The sequence below is a fragment of the Acinonyx jubatus genome, chromosome D1 (genome assembly GCF_027475565.1).
Source record: "Acinonyx jubatus isolate Ajub_Pintada_27869175 chromosome D1, VMU_Ajub_asm_v1.0, whole genome shotgun sequence".
Lineage (NCBI taxonomy): Eukaryota > Metazoa > Chordata > Mammalia > Carnivora > Felidae > Acinonyx > Acinonyx jubatus.
In genome coordinates, this window is record NC_069390.1 from 19,685,654 (window position 1) to 19,704,473 (window position 18,820).

The window sequence follows — 18,820 nt, forward strand, 5'->3', positions numbered from 1 at the left end:
TTTAGGAGATATACTGCTGCTGATACCCAGAGACGGTGGCTGGGTGCCAGCCCGCCCCAGAAAAAGTTCATGTGATCGTGTAGCACTAGCGTTACAGGGATTATGGCAAATCACACACATCTGGCCCCAGGCTTCTCCCTTAATGTCCTTGTTCTAGCACCAGTGAATGTGGTTGTTCTCTGGAGTTCGCTGGGACCTTTGCTTGTGGGGAGGCTGCACAGCCTCTACCAAATGTCCTCCCAGCAGAGGAACCGCCTTTCTCCCTGTGGTCTGTGGACCCCAAGGACCTTGCTCTCTGCTCCTTGGGATTGCCCTTCCCACCAGAGCACCACCAGGTATCAAGCTGCGGAGTTTCAGACTCTGCACTCGCCCTGTTTATAGAGTCTTAATGGAATTTAAGCCCTCTCCTTTCTCTTTTCTCCATTATTTTGTTCACTCCCTTGAATACTCATTCTTTTCAGCTGCATTTGGGTGTTGGGGGAGGGGAATGTTTTCCATACTCTGTCCTCTCTCTGCAAGCAAAAGCAGGTCGCTGCCCTCCATGGCTTTCTCCCCCAGTTCATCCCTCTGCACCGCATACCTGCTGAGTTCTTTGGTTCAAGTTGTGCATATTGTTGTGTTAATTCTCATAGCAGTTTTCTAGGTGTGCAGGATGGCTTAGTGTTGATCTGGCTGTATTTCATAGATGAGAGACACAAAAAAACCTTCCATGCTGTTCCGCCATCTTGGCCCCCTCCAGGACCTGTTTATGAAGTTAGGAAGAGTCCTGTTTGGGCACCAGGGTGCTTCTTTCTTCATCAGCCCATTTATCAAATCAGTCTAGTGACTGGGAATAGCTCTTGGATTTACCTAGTTCAGGTACGTGGCCTGACAATACCTGCTGTAGTTCTTTTAATGGAGATTTTAGCAATTTAGTAAACACCAAAACACATTGGGAAGCATGGTCTCATTCTTAGAATGAGATATGTAAACTTTGCTAAAAGTTAATAACTCTAATGTACCTTTTATACAAACCCATGGTTGACTGCCAACACCTCCTAATCCGGTTACTGTAGGTGGTGAGGCAACCTTTCTGGTAATATCTGTTCTTGCTCCTCCAGCCATGCCTTCTCCACTTTTGAGCTTCATCCTTGTCCAGAGTTCTATTATTATTCATCTTTAGGTTAATAACAGAGATCTATGTGTCTCTTATCAATATGTCTTCCAGATTCAGTTTTTCATGAACAGGTGTTCTATTTCAACTAGAACTTACAAATGTTGTTTGTATTGCTTCTGTGTTTTTTAAACTGTTAATTGCCAAATTTAGGGATTTTTGCTGCCTGAGAACTGTGGAAGCCAGGATCCCTATATTCTGCTTTAGAATGTCTTCTTGGTGCCTGGGAAGAGTGTCTTCTTTGATGAAGATAAGAACCAAATAATGGTCATTGTGAAGTCCTTGGGTCCCAACACCCTGGAATGAGTGTCTCCTTGATGTTGACAGGATTAAGGAGGCTAACTACAGAGTCAAAAATCATGGTGATGTTTGTAGACATGAAATTGAACATTCAGAATTTCTGGATATTTCCGTATACTGTTTTAATGATAGCTCTGATATTTACTATTTATTTTTGGTTTATGGGGCTATTTTTTATTCTTATTTCTTTCTAGACCCACTAGGCTTTCCATTTGGATATCCATTTGGATATCTCTTTGGAAAGAAATATGTTCATGGGTCATATCTTTGTAATCTTACCATTGGTTCCCAAATGGTGATCTGTGAGCCAATACTAACTATACTACATCAAAATTCTTTGAGAGAATTTATTAAAAAGTATAATCCCTGAAAGCTTACATAGAATTTCTCATAAATTATATATGGGGTAACGCCTGTCTTTCTAAGGAAGTTTCGAGGATATTCTTATATGAAGCTGGGTTGAGAAATGCTGATCTGAATGGTAGATATCCCATTTAGGTTTGATGGAGTTTTAGATTTTATAACAATAATAATTACTAATATGGTAATACTTATTGGACATTTATTATATATCAAACATTTTAAATATCTTGTGGAACATATATATTACTTTTATGAAGATTACTATAATCATATGAGGTAAATATAATTATCACCCTCATATGGGGAAACAAAGCTAACTCAGAATCACATATCTAATGATTGGAATTTAAGCTTATACTCAAAACCATTCAATCCTAAATAGTATGCTACCTAAATGTAAGGAGCAAGCACTGGTTCTAACTCTTTCTCCAACAGAGTGACCTTGGAGAAGACATTTAAATATTCAGGAAATCTGTGGGTTTTTTTTTCTTTTTTTATTTGTAAAATGAGTGTGTTAGGTTAGGTAATTTTCTAGTTCATTTTAGCTCAAAAACGATGCTTTTTGTATGAAAATGAATTATCTTTAAGAAGCATAACAATGAACTAATCTCTAATGTATGAAACATTTATACACAATTTACAGAAGTATTCATGGAAGTATAAACCTTCAGTACAATTTGGCACCTTTCACACTAATCTTTCATTTTACGAACACTTAATATATACACTTTCTGCTCTAAATATTGAACTGCAATTCTCTCTTTTGCTACAGTGTAGGTATCTAGTTATTGGGCTTATCTATGACTCAGCTCTGCGGTTCCCGGGATTAATGTACACTCTGACTTTTCTTTTGCCATTTCTAACTGTCCTATAGTGAAGAGACTTTGCCAAAAGTATTGTTGTCTTAACACTTGAATCACAAGAGCATTCCTAACTTTTTGTCTTCTGTATTCACTGTTCTGTGGGTCAGAAATGGAGTGGAACAATTGTATAATTTCTTGTGCACTACACTTCATAACATGGTGGCATTTTGTTGTGGTGGTGGTGGTTTTTTGTAAATGACTTGCTGTTTCCACCCAGCTTCCTTCCCACGGACTAGACAAAATAATGGTACAGTTCTCACTTTTTAAAAGGTGATTACCCTTTTTCTCAGGATTTAGTTTTTAAAGCATTTATTCAGGAAAACATACAGTAGCTTATAGGCTTTGCTTACATAATTTCATATTGAGTTTTATAATATGAACTATGTAATAAAAATGCAGATCATATTAGACAGCAGGGTAGGGGAGCATACAGAAATCAGACACACACACAGATTACATATGCATATATATATAAATTATATATTATGTATAATATATTATTTATATTGATTGGTAATGATTTTTATTTTCTGATAAGCTCATGGCACAAATTGTTCAGGAAAGTTTCCACTATCACAAATGTTTATTGGTGCTTTTTCTTTTCTTCTGTTCCAGAAGACATGCTTGCTCTATGGTTCCAGGTTCCATGAAGTGATATGTTACAAGACATATCGATCTGCAACAGAATCTGAGCATTTTTTTTCCAGTCAGTGCTCATGAAAAGGAAGTACAAAGAGTAAAGAGAGTTAAGGTACCATTTAAAATTCTTTTATGGCCTCTGACTAATTTTCTTAAAAAATGAAACAAACCCCCTTTTACTAATGTTAAATGTAACTCAGTCAAATAAGTAAAGTATGATTATTTTAGAAGACTTTAAGATATAAGGTTTTACCAAATCATTCCTTTAAAATACTCCACGTAGTTATGGGTTTGGAAGGTATATTTGAAATCATCATTAACATAAAGAGTCATTGGGACCACCAAAGTTAACATTTATAAGTGACCAGAGAAGCTTTGTGAAAATTAATTTCTCCTCCAACCCACAGATAAACGTTTCCATCTGGCTAACTTGTGCACATTATCTAATGTAATGTTATTTTCTGATTGATTAAATAGAGGACTTGAGACAAAATTAGCATTGGAAAGAATATATCATTTAAGATGCTGTACTAGAGTATTATTATTTAATCTATTCTTTTACTACAAACAGGGCTTCATTCATATAAATTTTGTGAATGTTGTGTTGAGTGTCATAGATGAGCTCAAAGAGGAAGCCAGTTCCTATCCCTAAGGAGGTTGGAGTTCATATGTGTGCAGTGGCCTCATGTTCTTTTTATTTTCTTTATTTTAATTTTTAAAATTTATTTTTTATTTTTTAATATAATTTATTGTCAAGTTTGCTAACATACAGGGTATATGGTGTGCTATTGGCTTTGGGAGTAGATTCCTGTGATTCATCACTTACATAAAACACCCAGTGCTCTGGGTGCCTGGGTGGCTCAGTCATTTGAACGTCTGACTCTTGATTTCAGCTCAGGTCATGATCTCGCGGTTTGTGGGTTCAAGCCCCACATCGGGCTCTGCACGAACAGCACAGAGTCTGCTTGGGATTCTCTCTCCCTGTCTGTCTGCCCCTCCCCTGCTCATGCTCTGACTCTCTCAAAATAAATAAATAAATATGAATAAAAGTGTAAAAAAACCCACCCAGTGATCATTCCAACAAATGCCCTCCTCAATGTTCATCACCCATTTTCCCCACCTCCCTCCCCTCCTAGTAGCCTCATGTTGTGATCTTTTAAAAATATAGTTCTGATTGCAAATAGTCTGTATCATATTCCTATGACAGATCAAAATATTTGAGAACCATGTATTTTCTATACCCAAACTACTTTTGAGATTTCCTTATACTGTTATCAAAGGCATGACTATTCTTTGGAAAACTTATTGCAGTTTTGGGTTTAAAAAATTTTGATCAAGGGTAGTGTAAAGTATACAGTAAAGTATAAGGTTATAAATATCTTTAGAGAGGTGCAAATGAAATACTGTTGCTTTTCAGAAATAACTTGTATCTTGCAGGATCAAGGAGGAACTTACAGAAGCAATGACGTTTGAAATAGACCTCAGATAGTATTGATAGTGGCAATTGATGATTGCCTAGCAGGCATTGTTTGCTTAATTGTTTATATACATTATCTTAGTTTGTTCTTCAAATTCTGTGAAGTAGCTTCAATTATTTAATAAGTGAAGAAGAGAGACATCACAAAGGTATGCCGTATACCTAACTGGGGATGGAACTGAGGATTTGAGGATTTAAACTGAGGTATGTTTGACTCTGTTTTTTTTTTTTTAAGTTTTGATAGAGACAGAGACAGCACAAGCCATGAAATGGGTAGAAAAAGAAGGAGAGAGAATCACAAGGCAGGTTCAGCACTGCCAGCACAGAATTTGACACGGGGCTTGAACTCATGAACCATGAGATCATGACTGGAGCTGAAACCAAGAGTTAAACGCTCAACCAACTGAGCCACCCAGGTGCCCTTAAACTCTGTTTTTAAATTCACTATATCTATTGTATTTGTCTCAGTAGAATTAAATATGCAGAGCGGAGGGTATGAGGAAGAGTATTTGAGACAGTGGGAGCAGTATGTGCAAAGACACAGACTGGAAAGCACAGCAGAAAGAAGTTGATTTTGTTGGAGCTATTGGTGTATGGTTAATGAGAAACAAATTTGGAAACACCATGTGGGGCAAGTTGGTGAAAAACCCTGCCTTGCTTGCTAGACTCAAGATGCTGACTCCTATCTTAAGTGATACATTTATTGGTAGTTAGGGCTCACGAAAGGTAGTTAGGGCTAATGGGATCAGTATATAAGATGTTGGAGACTGAGAGAGTCATCACAGGGTTAGAACTTTGATCCAGGAAAGCTCCAATGAGGATCTGAACTGCAGAGATGGATGGAGGAGGCCAGGATATGGAAGGAAGTACCAAGGTGCAAAGATGAGACCATGTGACTTAGTAGATACAGGTTCTTTAGGAAGAGACCCCTGTTTAACATGGAACATCATGATTTTGTACACATTGATTTGGATGCCTAGGTGGACATTTTCAGGAGGCATTTGGAAGAGTTTGCTTGTAGGCCGCCACCCAACTGTCTTATTAGGAAAGGAGTGCTGTATGTAACAAGAATTTCGAGTGAAAGATGAAGCAGAAATAAATCAGCATTCTTTTGTTCTATGGGAGACACTGTTCTGCGTGCTTTACTACAATAATCCTATGAGATAAATACTATTAACTCCATTTTAAAGGTAAAGAAATGGCTTACGAGAATTTGCATTTTGCCCAAAGTCTCAAAGTATTAGTAAGTAGTAGAGCTAAGATTCAAACTTAAGTCGGCTTCACAGAGGGGCCTGAAATCATCAGTCTTTGAAATTATTGTTCATTTACTCATTTATTATCTATTTTATTTGGCATTTATTTTGCCCAAAGCATTACTCAATCTCCAGAAAAAATTATGTGGAAAAGGCAGTCTGATACAATGCTATTCACATACATTTTTAAAAGAAAAACCCACAAAATGCTGCATATTTTCTGTGGATACTTGTAAAAAGATTCTGGAAAAACACACAGCACATTGGTAACAATGCTTACATCTGAGAAAAGAATCAAGATAGGCAGAGAGGTTAAAGAAAATGTATGTCCAGTGTTTTAATTATATGGAAAATATATTCATGTATTATTTGTATAATTAAAATTTAATTTAAAAATGAATATTCCTGCCTGCAATATGGCTTCCCTTATGGGCATGATTATGATATAAGGAGTCTGAATCAAGTAAAGGAAGAAATAGGATGAATTTATGGAAATTATCTTGAACAACTTTTGTGTTAAGTGAGAGACTTGGTTTTTTTTGTTGTTGTTATTGTTGTCTCCCACGAATGGCTGCTGATATCCTCTGAAGAAAGTCAGGCAAGCTTTCATTAGTTCCATGAGGCACAGCCAGTTAGTTGGGCAGAACTCATTTTTCTGAGGAATGTGTCAGGCTATTTGTAGTAGCCTGAGTGGCAAATTTGCCAGTAGGAGTCTTGGTATAACTTGCTCGTTCATGTGGTTGGAATCACTGAAAGTCAGCTGAGTTCATTTGTAAGTGGGCTGACACCTGAGTGTGGCTCTGTCTTCTTTTGAGCTTCCCCACTGAGGGCCTCCTTTAGCCCCTTCAGCCTCACTCATGCCCCAGCCCTGGATCCACACTCCAGTTACAATTGGCTTCTGCCATATAGTCTGATTTGGGCCCCGCGAGGTTCTCAAATGTGCTGTTTTCTTTACTGTGTTTCCTCTTAGCTCCTTAATCCTTCTCATCTTTCCAGTCTCAGCATAGATTCTATTGCCACCAACGAGTCATGTGCATCTCACTTCCCACACTAAACGGGGTATTTCCCTTTCTGTGCCCCCTCACCCCAGACCTCCTACACCTGTTGCACTCCCTTCTCTTATCTAAGGCGTTTCTCAACTCTGGCTGGACAGCAAAATACAGTGAAGCTTTAAAAAAGACGAATGCTTGGGTCTCACCTCAGACCGATTGCATCTGAACCTTCAGGATTGTATATGGGTATTTACTTTGTAAATCGTGCCCATCATATAATTGCAACTAGTTTCTTGATATTAAGTACATTAAGAAAGAGGGGCTCTGGTTATCTGCAGCTGTTTGCTTTACTGATACTGAAGACTTTCTCACAGTCGTCAGTTGTGTGGCCTTACTGGAGTTACCAGGATGATGTCAAAAAGACAGAGATCTCTTCAGCTTGCTTAATTTAAAGAAATATTTTTTACATCATATATTTTCTGGAAGAAGATGAAGGGGCATTTAAAATGAGTCTCAAAAAGTAAATATACATGATAGCTTATGTAAAGCAGTCTCTCATTGCAGTATCTTTCACTATCCAGGCTAGTTCAGCCTCTTCCCATCACTATACCAACTCATCTCTGATGATAGCAGTAGGATGAGGTATTACCTACATGGAGAAAGGTATATAATACTCAGGTTTGTCCTTTAGAGTCTCATTCTTGATCTCATGGGCTCTTAGTGTGAAGAATCTACCAATCAACCTTTAACTAGTTGTTGTTGGACTCAGACATTCCTGATACCCTGGGGCCGAGTATACTGCTCAAAATCTTGTGTGTCCTTTCAACAATCCATATCCACAAATCAAAGAGAAGAGCTTAGTGTATAAGAACCCTGGCTCTGGGTTGGGGGGCCAGCTCTGCCATTTCAATGAGCTATGTGCTTCCCTATGCTTCCTATCTATAAAATGTGGAAACCATAGTACTGTATCTACCTCATAAAGTATTAGCAGTGTTAAATGAGTTAATATACATGAATAACTTAGAAGATTTATACATAAGTAACTTAGAACATTATCCAGTGTGTTGTAAATGCTTTAAAAATATTAGCTATTTTAAAACTCTCAAGGATTAGGTATTCATCTGGGGTACATAAATGTTATAGAAAAGTATGGGGAGGATGAAGAATTAACTAATCATGGATAATATAAAACTGGGAAGGATAAAATGCAGTACAAATATCATTGCAGACATTGAAGAAGATTTAAAACAAATGCAGTTTGAGAAAGAAAACCTCAGCAGGAGCAGATTTACCACTTTCACTGGCCCCTTACTGGATCCTGGGAAAGTCCTAGCAGTTTTGTATTTATAATTCTGTACTCTTTTTCTTAAAAAGTCTACCTTAAATTCTATAAAGTTTAGGATTTGTAAAACCTGCATCTGTTTAAAAATTCTTTCTTTTTTACATTTATTTATTTTTGAGAGACAGAGAGAGCACAAGTGGGGAGAGGCAGAGAGAGAAGGAGACAGAATCTGAAGCAGGCTCCAGGCTCTGAGCTGCCAGCACAGAGCCCGACATGGGGCTCGAACTCACACGAGCTCACAAACCGGGAGATCATGACCTGAGCTGAAGTTGGACACTCAACCAACTGAGGCACCCAGATGCCCCTGTAAAACCTACATCTTGTAAGTCAAAATGAAAAACACCGTTCAGGAAAATAAAACAGTAGAGGAATTCAGGCCAAATTGGTGAGGTGGATGTATAAAATATCCATTGCCTACTGACTTCTGCCTTTTAAACTGGTGCTCAGAATAACCACAGTTCCATTTTCATATGTCTTTTTTTTTTAAAGCTTTTCTAACAACTTCCTAAAGGAATCAGTTTGCCCTATGTGTGGACATGTTAACTCTTATTTTTTTCCCTCCTTAATTGCCTTCATCTTAAAATATGAGGAAGAATTAATTAACTATCCTGATGGGGGAAGAAAAGTTAATAGCAATTTTAATGAGTGTAACCTTAGCAGGATTTGTAATAACCCTGAAAAGATGGTGAAGTCACTTCTTTCTCCACTTGACTCTCTCACCTTCTGTGAATGTCTGTAAGTGCTGATTACAAGTGATTAATTACCTACTGGAAGGCTTGTCTCCATCTCATCTTCTTATCCCCAAACCAACTGCAGTCTGAAGAGTATACTGAGAACTCTACATGCAAAACAGACAAAATGGCCTTTTCTACAATATAAAGTGCTTACAAGACAGAATTTGATAAAGAGCATTTGGCTAGAGCTTTTATAACAGCACAGAAAAGGCAATGAGTTGTGTGAGGCTGGTCTTGAAAATTTCATCTGAAATGACAGAAAATATGGTAGCCATGCCATAGGGGTGAGACATTTGTTCTACCAAAAGGCAGTGAATTTTTTCCTGGAACCATTCTCCAGACTGTAGTGCTGGAAAGAAGAGCCCAAATGGAGCCTAGTGTTATTACTGAGTGTACCATTCAGAGTTCAGAGTTTGGAGCTCGTGAGGAAATTGGAATTTGTTGGGGGGAAGAGGAACAGAGGGGTAAGAATTATATAGGGAAGGAAGGTCAGAAATCTGCCTAGAGGTACACTTGATTCTTTGGCAAAATACTAATCGGTGCATGCACAGAGTGAGATTCCATATGGCTCAGTAAGGAACAACTACTGGAGAAAGAACAACTACTGGGAAGTGGTGAGCTGACCAACACTTTTACGGCGCTGGGAGACATTCATGTTCCATCCATTCAGAGCAGAAAGACCTTGTTGAACATCCTGTATGTCCAGTAGAGAACCTAGATTGCCATGCTCCAGAAGCAGGACTAACTTAGAGTGAATGATATTCTGGAATCACTCTGACTTATCACAAAAGCAGGATTTAAATGGATTAAGCTATAAGTAAATGTGTGAAGGCATTCAGAACAAAACCAATATCATATTGAAGAAGACAACAAACGCCAGTTTGCATAACAATGTAGCATCCGTTATATTCATAATACAACTAAAATATGTGAGACATGTGGAGAAGCAGAAAAAATATGTTCCATAACTAAAAGAATAATCATTTAGTAGAAATCTTTTCCTAAATTGTAGATATGAAAGAATGGTCAGATAAGGACTTTAAAATACTTATTATAAATATGTTCAAGGACATATGGGAAATATATATACCTATAGTGAAGGAAAATAAGTATAATAAAGAAATGGAAGACGTAAAAGGATCCTAATGGGATATATAGATGGAAAACCTAATATCTGAAAAAAAAACTAGATAAAATTAACAGCAGATTATTCACTACAGAACAAAATATTATTAAATTAGTAGAAAAGGGAAAAACAAACTATATACACTGAAGTCAAAAGAAGAAAAGCTGCAAATAAATAATAGAACTTCAATGACTTGTCAGACTATACCAGACCATATATAATTGGTCCTTTGTATGTGTAATTTGGAGTTACAATGGGAGTGGAAGAAGAGATTTGGGGGCAAGAAAAAAAAAACCTTTGAAGACATTAGGGCTGAAAAACTTCTAAATTTGATTAAAAAATATAGGGGCGCCTGGGTGGCTCAGTCGGTTGAGTGTCCGACTTTGGCTCAGGTTATGATCTCACAGTTTGTGAGTTCAAGCCCTGTATCAGGCTCTGTGCTGACAGCTCAGAGCCTGGAGACTGCTTCTGATTCTGTGTCTCCCCCTCTCTCTGCTCCTCCCCTGCTCACACACAGACTGTCTCTCTCAAAAATAAATAAAGGTTAAAAAAATTAAAAAATATAGAGAGCACATATTTATGAATATCAAAAAAGGCAAGAAAGATGCACTCAAGTAAAACCATATCCAAGCACATTAGGGTCAAACTGCTGAAAAAATTTGGTGAAGAAAAACATTAAAAGCAACCAGACAAAAATAGCACATATAGAGAAATAATAATAAGAATCATTTTATCTATTCATCATAAAAAAATGCAAGCCAGAAGACAATGAAATGACAACCTTAAAGTACCAAAAGAAGAAATTTTAATGTAGAATTCTGTATAGAGTGAAAATGTACTTAAAATATGATGGCTAATGAGAGATATTAAAGGCCAGTTTTTGAAAAATGAAAGTCAAAAGAATTTATCACCATAGATCTGCACTATATGAAATGTTAAACTTCTTCAGGTAGACGATAAATGATATCAGAAAGAGCAATGGAAGTGGTAAGTAGGTGGGTAAATGTTTTCTTATTTTAAAATTTATTTAAATGATACTTAAAGAATAATGATAAAAAAGTATTTATACATGCCTAGAATGCATGCAAAAGTAAAACTTATAAGAATAACAAGAATGGGAGAGTTGAAGATAGAAGTGAATCACTTTGTAAAGTTATAACAGAAGTGGTATAATGTTAAATAAAGTGGTATAATGTTATTTGAAGGTGGAATGTGATATAATAAAGACATAGATTTTAAACCCTGGAGAAACCACTAAAAAGCAATGTTAGAACTAATAAAACATTCCAAGACAAGGTAGGTTGCTAAATATTCCTTAATTAATAAAGAGAAAACCAGAGAAAGGAGAGAAATAAGGAATCAGGAGTAATGAGGACAAAAAAATTCCCAGGATATTAGACTTAAAATCAATTCTATAGGGGAGCCTTGGTGGCCCAGTCAGTTAAGCATCTGACTCTTGGTTTTGGCTCAAATCATGATCTCACAGTTCATGAGTTCAAGCCTTGCGTTGGGCTCTGTGCTGACCATGTGGAGTCTGCTTGGGATTTTCTATCTCTCCCTCTCTCTCTGCCCCTCCAATTCTCATGCTCTCTTTCTCTCTGTCTCTCTCTCCCTCCCTCCCTCCCTTCCTCCCTCCCCCTCACTCAAAATAAATAAGTAAACTAAAAGTCAGTTCTATAAATCACCATTTTAAATATCAAGAAAAAGTTTCAACTAAAGAGCAGAGTTTCTCACACTAGATAGAAAAGCAAAACCCAACTCTATGCTATACTCAAGAAGTGCACATTGAATATAAAGGTACAGGTAGGTTAAAAGAATGATAAAACTTATACTGTGACAATACTAGGAAACCTGGTATGTCTGTGTTAATATTATAAAATACTTCTAGGATAAGAATTATTGTAAGAAATCAAGAGGAATATTTATAACGTTAAAGTGGTTAATTAATTAATATATAATATTCTTGGCGTGCCTGGGTGGCTCAGTTGGTTGAGTGTTCAACTCTTGATTTCTGCTCAGGTTATGATCCCAGAGTAATGGGATCGAGTCTTGTATCAGGCTCTGTGCTGAGACCCTCCCCTGCTCGTTCTGTCTCCTGCACTCTCTCTAAAAACATAAAAATAATTAAAAAAGGATATGACATCCCAAAATGTGTCTGGATATAATAACAGTGTTTCAACTACATAAAGCTAAACTGATGGAAAGGAAGGAGAAATAAACAGTTCTACAATTATGGATATAGATTTTAATATTCTTTCACTAAGTGGTATAGTAAGGATATGGAATATTCGAACAGTATTATAAACCCTTTCACCTAATTGGTATTTATAGAACATTATACCTGACAACTGCAGAGTATACATTATATTCAAACTCATGTGGAACATTCACCAAGAAGTATCATATTCTGAGCATAAAACCAATTTAAATAAATTTAAAAATATTAAAACTTCAGAGTATGTTAGCTAATCATAACTGAATGAACTTGAAAGTTAATAAAATAAAGTATCTGGAAAATATTTGGATAAATATCCAAATATTTGGAAATAAAAAATAAAAAAAACATACTTCTAAATAACTCATGGGTCAAAGAAACAGTCACATGGAAAATTAGAAAATGTTTTTAATGCAATGAAATTAAAACACAGCATATCAAAATTTTGGAGTTGTGCTCACATAGTTCCTTAAGGAGTTTTATAGCTCTAAATGATTATAGTAGGATGGAAAAAATATCAAAACCATTGATAAAATCTTTCTCCTTAAAAAAACTAAAAATCACATTAAACAAAAAATTATAAGGAGCTAAGTAATGATAAGAGTAAATATTGATGGTGGCACCTGGGTGGCTCAGTTGGTTATGCGTCCAACTTCGGCTCAGGTCATGATCTTGCAGTTTGTGAGTTTGAGCCCCGCATCGGGCTCTGGGTTGCTGACAGCTCGGAGCCTGGAGCCTGCTTCACATTCTGTGTCTCCCTCTCTCTCTGACCCATCCCCCGCTCATGCTCTGTGTGTGTGTCTCTCTCAAAAATAAATAAACATTAAAAAAAATTTAAAAAGTGGACTGCTTTTAAAAAAAAAAGAGTAAATATTGATGAAATAGAAAACCATCAGTTGAGGAAATCAATAAAAACACAAGTTTGTTCTTTGAAAAGATTATTAAAATTGATAACCCTATGGCTATACTGGTAAAGAAAATTGGAGCAAAGGAACAATGCACAAAACTAAAAGGCAACCAATGACATGGGAGAATATTTGAAAATGACATATCTGATGAAGGGTTAGTATCCAAAATCTATAAAGAATTTATCAAACTCAACACCCCCAAAACAAATAATCCAGCGAAGAAATGGAAAGAACACATGAATAGAGACTTTTCCAAAGAAGACATCCAAATAGCTAATAGACACATGAAAAGATGCTTTACATCACTCATCATCAGAGAAATACAAATCAAAACCACAATGAGATGCCATCCCACACGTGTTGGAATGGCTAAAATTAACTACTCAGGAAACAACAGATTTTGGTGAGGATGCAGACAAAGGGGAACCCTTTTGCACTGTTGGAGGGAATGCAAACTGGTGAAGCCACTGTGGAAAACAGTATGGATGTTCCTCAAAAAATTAAAAATAGAACTGCCTGACAACCCAGCAATTGAACTACCAAGTATGTATCCAAAGGATACAAAAATGCTGATTTGAAGGAGCACATGCACCCAAATATTTATAGCATCACTATCAACAATAGCCAAATTATGGGAAGAGCCCAAATTTCCATCAACTGATGAATGGATAAAGATGTGGCATATATACATACAATGGAATATTATTACTTGGTCAACAAAAAGAATGAAATCTTGCCATTTGCAACATGGAAGGAATTAGAGTGTATTACACTAAGTGAAATAAGTTAGAGTAAGACAAACATATGATTTCACTCTGAGTGGAGGAAAAATAAGAAGAGACCAAAGCAACAAAGTCTACAAAGGACCAGAGAACATCACCGGAAACACCAACTCTACAGGTAACACAATGGCACCAAATTCATACCTTTCAACAATCACTTGGCATGTAATTGGAGTAAATGAACCAGTCAAAAGACATCAGTTATCAGAATGGATTAAAAAAAAAAGATCCATCTATATGCTGCATACAAGAGACTCATTTTAGACCTAAAGACACCTGCAGATTGAAAATGAGGGGATGGAGAACCAGCTATCATACTAACGGATGTCAAAGGAAAATTAGAGCAAAATGACGCATTGCAAATATTATGAATAATAAAGGGATCATCACTAAGGACAAATAATTAAGAATAATATAAGAATATCGTGAACAACTTTATGCATAGGGAGGAAGTACACAAATTTCTTGAAATTGTAAATTACTAAAACTGACAAAAGATAGAAAATATGAGTAGTCTAATTTATTAAACTTATTGAATTTATAGTTCAAAATCCACAAAGAAACTTTCAAGTCTACATGACTCTACAAATAAAGAAGAAATAGTATAAGTTTTACATAAACTTATTATATGAGAGTAGGGTAGCACTGACACCCAAACAAAACAACACTACAAGAAAATGTTATAGGCCAATATCCTTCATACATTATAAATGTATAAACTCTTAGCAGTACATTAAGAAATCAAATATTTAAACATACAAAAAGTATAATATTACATAATGCTCAAGTGGGGTTGAGTTTGATAAATTCTTTATAGACTGAAGATACATGAAGAAAGGAGAAGCCGTGTACAAAGAAAAAAGTCATAATAATATTGATGTTTCCAATCTATGAATATATTATCACTCCATTCATAAGCTCTTTAATTTCTTTCAGCAATGTGTTGTAGTTTTTAAACTAAAGGTCTTTAACATGTTTTATTAAATTTTCCTTTAAATAATTATGTTTTTAAATAAATAAATAAATATGGTTTTTAGCTAATTTTAAATGGCATTTTAATTTCATTTTCTAATTGTTCACAATAGCATATAAAAATACATTTGATTATTGTATATAGATCTGGAATCATGACAACTTCCTAAATTCACTTACAGAATTTGTGAGAGAGAAGATACATTTATTTGTTCCTTATAATGGGCGGCAGGGGGCAAGGGAGGGGTTGAGATTTTCAAATCTAAGTGTGGTATATCTGTAGGTAATTTTGCTAAATAGCTTTTATGAGGTTGAGAGATTTCCCTTTAATTCCTAATTTGCTAAAAATGTTTATTATGAATGGACATAAAATTTTGTCAAATGATTTCTCTACATCTCTTGAAATGATCATATGACTTATATTCATTATTCAGTTAATGTGGTGAATGGCACTGATTTTCAAATGTTAAACCAATCTTGTATTGATTGATTTTTTTCCCTTATGTATTTATCTGTTTCCTGCTTTGTTGCATGCCGGGTAATTTTTGATTAGATGCCAGGCATTGTGTATTTGATTTTGTAGGGTGATGGAGTTTTTATGTTTTCTTAAGTATTTTGGGAACTTTGTTATGGAATACAGAAGTTACTTGGAAAGAATTTGATCCATTTGAGACTTACTTTTAAGGTGGTAGACAGTTCCTCTATGTCTAATTTGGCCCTGTCTTGGGGTAATGCTCTTTTGAGGGTCCTACTAGATACTCTATGTGTGATGAAATTGGAATACAAGGTATTCTTAGCCCTGTGTAAACTCCAAAACTATACTATCTGATCCTTGGGATGATTCTTTCCAAAGTGTTGTATAGTTTTCTCACATGTAGTCGCTGATTATTACTCAGATGAAGACTCATTAGGTGCCCTTTGCAGATCTCTGTAGTTCTCTTTATGCAGCTCTGTAAATTTTAGCTGAAGTATTGCTTTTGAATTCTGAACTCTGTATCCTCAAGTAGGAAAGTTTGCCAGGCTTTATTAATGCCATTCAGAAAATTGGGGCAGTCTTAATGCCATCTTGTGTTGCTCACAAGATTATATGTTGAAGCTCTAGTCCCTAATGTGACAGTATTCAGAGATAGGATCTTTATTAGGTAATTAGGTTTGGATGAGGTAAAGAAGGTGGGGCTCCCATGATGGGATTAGTGTCCTTGTAATTAGAGGAAGAAACCAGAGCACTCTCATGCTCTTGTTCACATGCTGTCTCCCTCACTCTCTTTCTCTCTCCCCCTACCCCCACCTGCTCTGTCTGTGCTATGTAAGAACACAGCAAGAAGGTAGCTATCTGCAAGCCACAAAATGGCCATAACCAGAACTTAATTATGCTGGCACCCTGATCTTTAACTTCCAGCCTCCAGAGATGTGAGAAATAAATTTCTTTTGTTTAAGCTACTCAGTCTATGGTATTACAGAAGCCCAAGATGACTAATACAGTTGGTCTCACCATATTTGTTTTCTTTATTGAGAGGATCAATGGCCATCTCGCCTGTTGTTTAATGTATGAAAACTGATGTTTCATACATTTTGTCTGTGTTTTTTAATTGTTTAATGCAGGAAGATAAATTTATTCCCTGTCACTCCTTCATGGATGGAAGCAGAAATCTCTTCCAATTATATTTTGTTGAGCAAATACAAATTCATTGTAATAAAAACTTATGTTGAATTTTGATATACAGAAACCTGATATTAATTATGAAGCATTCTAAGAAGTTAGAAACTTTAAGATGTGACATCTTTCTCTCAATCTCTTCCTCAACTTTTACTGATTTGAATGGCATAAAGGTTTTGTCTTTTTTTTTTCATGTCAGCAAATTAAATTAAAATATTATTCGTGAATGAAATTCATTCTTCTTCCTATTTAGTATGCAAATGGAAAAATTTTGAAGATTCTTAGGATACAAGGTGATCTTGTTATGATCTGAGAAATTAGAGGGTAATAACACAGCCTTCCAAGATAAAGAGTAAAGATTGCTATGTATTTCATTAAGAGTTTTCTCAGACTTTAATGTCCCCCTCCTCCATTATAGATATAGGTAGAATAGTGCTCTTGAATTGAGAGTAAAATTGGTGATAAGGCATATTGGAAGTTATGTCCCTCATGAAATTGTTTTGAAAGCCTTTTTTCTCTGTAGGTCACTCTTGGTTCATCCCATTGCTTAACTCCCATGGATACTGTGAAGTTAATAAATTCTATTAACATTTTGACAAAGATTCATTTGTTATTTTGTTTCTCATTGCATCCTATAGGCCAGAGTCATCATATTCTAAAATAAGTCTTGGCTGCATTCTTAATGAAAAATAATACATTCCCACACCAAACAATAATGACTGTACCACTTTCTCAATTTAAAATGATCCCTACCTATTTTTCTTTTCCCTGAAAGTGGAAAAACAAGAATTGTGTTTATTAAGTCTACTTTAAGCAAAGGTTCAGCAGTGAAACATAAAGCCTTCAGAGCAATCCTTCCATGACAGATTGGAGAAGAAAGAAGAAAAAAAATGAGAAGGCTTTTCCTGAAATTGGATTTTAATTTTTCACCTGCAGAGAAGACCTCTTTTAGACATTACTTTAGATCTCTGTGAATGATTTTGTATTAGGTCTTAAAATGTATGGTTTTTTTTAAGACTCCCCTAAAGGGGTTTGGGTGAGAGTAAGCAATCTGATAGAATTCTTATGCATCCACATCCCAGATTTTGCCTAACTTTAGAAGTAGGCTGTCTTTCTGACACCTTTCACTGCAGTTAACAACTTATGCTCTGGGAGATGATGAAAAGAGGTAACTGTGCAGACAGAGACTTTGGGCTTCAGACATTGACTGGCTTCTTTCAACGTCCCCCTTTCAATTTTGCCATCTTTCAGGGTTTTGTTTGGTATTTGATAGAGCTTTTCAGAGACTTAACAGCCTTTCAATAACAAGTGTAAGGAAAGGAACATGACCAGGATTGACTGTGTGTGTGCTGTCTGGACTCAAAGGCACATGAAACCTCTTGCCTTTCTTAGCACTTAACCCTTTGTAGTAAAAATACCATGATCTCTTGTTACAAATCAAACTAACCTTTATAACCAGTTCCCCACCCTGTTGAAGATAAAGGGAGAGAGATTTTCTTTCTTTCTTTCTTTTTTTTTAGCCCATTATGACCGTTGTCATGTTTCTCTCTGAACTTTAGTATTTAGAGATAGCTGAGGGAATCTAGAGGAATTGGAAATCAACGTGTGTGGTAAAATTAAGAGCTACCATTTCAGGAATTTATTTCATCCCACCTGGCTGAGTTCCCGGGTTCTTGATCTAGGCCTCATTTAGCCACAGTAATTCTTTGTCCTTCTCTCCAGCTGTCATGGATAGGACAGCCTTACTTTCTTAACAGCTCTGCCAATATTTTTTTCTCCGTCTCACTTGGAACACTAAATGATAAGTTGAGAGAGGCTAGCTAATTTTTCTCTTCATTTTCTACTTTGAGAAATGAAATACCAGCTACCTGGTATTGGTTGTAGTCTTTTCTCTGGTAGTAGTCTTTCATATGCCTTTATCTGTTCTAGATAATGAGATTTGATAGTTTGTTCTAATGTACCTGATTGGAGAAATCCATGTAGCTGCATTATATACTGAGTAACATTCCTTTGTTGGTGATAATTCTGTATGATACCCAGTAAT

At 36.0% G+C, this 18,820-nt stretch overlaps 1 long non-coding RNA gene across 2 annotated transcripts in view; it reads left to right on the forward strand.

The window, feature by feature from the left end:
• LOC113603395 (uncharacterized) overlaps nucleotides 1-18,820 on the forward strand; it is a 284,281-nt gene that overhangs the window by 17,097 nt on the left and 248,364 nt on the right. For both annotated transcript variants that reach the window (XR_003424969.2, XR_003424968.2), the window contains exon 2: nucleotides 3,295-3,430. This is a non-coding gene — a long non-coding RNA (uncharacterized LOC113603395). The remainder of the gene's footprint in view (nucleotides 1-3,294; nucleotides 3,431-18,820) is intronic.